At 70.4% G+C, this 1,052-nt stretch overlaps 1 non-coding gene across 1 annotated transcript; it reads right to left on the bottom strand.

Moving 5' to 3' along the window:
* Positions 1-329: 329 nt before the first annotated feature.
* On the bottom strand, positions 330-402 carry TRNAR-UCG. The gene has a single exon. It is a non-coding gene; the product is annotated as a tRNA-Arg (tRNA).
* Between the last annotated feature and the right edge of the window lie 650 nt (positions 403-1,052).

The raw sequence follows: 1,052 nt of genomic DNA, 5'->3' as shown, positions 1-1,052 counted from the left end.
GGGGAGCCCGGGGCTGGGGGAGGACGCGGCTCCCTTCTAGCTGCGAACCCCTGTCATTCCCACATACCAATCGATTGTGCACCGGGATTTCCGTAAAGAATGCCCCTCGCTTTCCACTCTCCTCCACCTGCGTGCGGGGTATGCGCGGCTGGTGCGATTTAGAAATGCGCCCCCGCGCCTGGGACAGGTAGGCGAGTAACTTCACAGGGACGCGCTGGGCGGGAGTTGCCAGATCTCAGTGTGGGGTGGAAACCCGAGACAACACTTCCTAAGGTCCCGACGCTACCTTTTTAGGGAGGAGTGGACCAAAAAGGATGGCATACCCTCTGCGACCGCGGCAGGACTCGAACCTGCAATCTTCTGATCCGAAGTCAGACGCCTTATCCATTAGGCCACGCGGCCGCCCGACGCCTGGTGCTCTCTGGACAATCTGAAAAGTATCATTACCGCCCACCGGCTTGCCTGGGACCAATCCACTTGTTTCTTGGGCAGGGGAGGTTGGACTTTGGCTCCCAGAGTTTCGCAGGGACAGCCCACCCGGAAGTCCCCCTCTCCCCCCTGCGGGCGGGCCGGTCCACTCGCGGCCCTCCTATTGGTAGCGCCGGGAGTCTCCCGCCTGCCTCTCGGGTAGCCGCGGGACGGAGCGGGGCGCAGACGGGAAGTTGCGGCTGCCAGCGAGGCGGACTGGGCGGGTGGAGGCCACACGCCACCCCGAGGCTGCGTAGGCCGCGCGGAGGGAGACGCCGCTCCGTCGGCCTGGGGTCGGGAGCCGCGGCCCGGGAAGCACCGGACGGACCGAGGTTTCCGGCGGGTTCGGCCCGGGGGCGGGGGGGGGAGGCCGGGTCGCCGAGCGGCGGCGCGGCCCCTCCCTCTCCAGTCGGGGAGCGAGGCCCGGAGCTGGGCGGAGGCTCGTCCCAGGGCGCACCGCGGCGCCGCCGCCGGGCACGGGCACGGGCACCGGCGGGCGGCCGGGCGCCCTGGGCCGGCGGGGCCACGGCCCGCGCGTGGGTGGGGGCCCCGGGGGCCGGCGGCCCTCCCTGCGGGTTCGAATC

Source organism: Mirounga leonina, unplaced genomic scaffold, assembly GCF_011800145.1.
Source record: "Mirounga leonina isolate KUSES-001 unplaced genomic scaffold, KU_Mleo_1.0 Mir_178, whole genome shotgun sequence".
Classification (NCBI taxonomy): domain Eukaryota; kingdom Metazoa; phylum Chordata; class Mammalia; order Carnivora; family Phocidae; genus Mirounga; species Mirounga leonina.
This window is presented reverse-complemented; position numbering and strand designations above follow the sequence as displayed.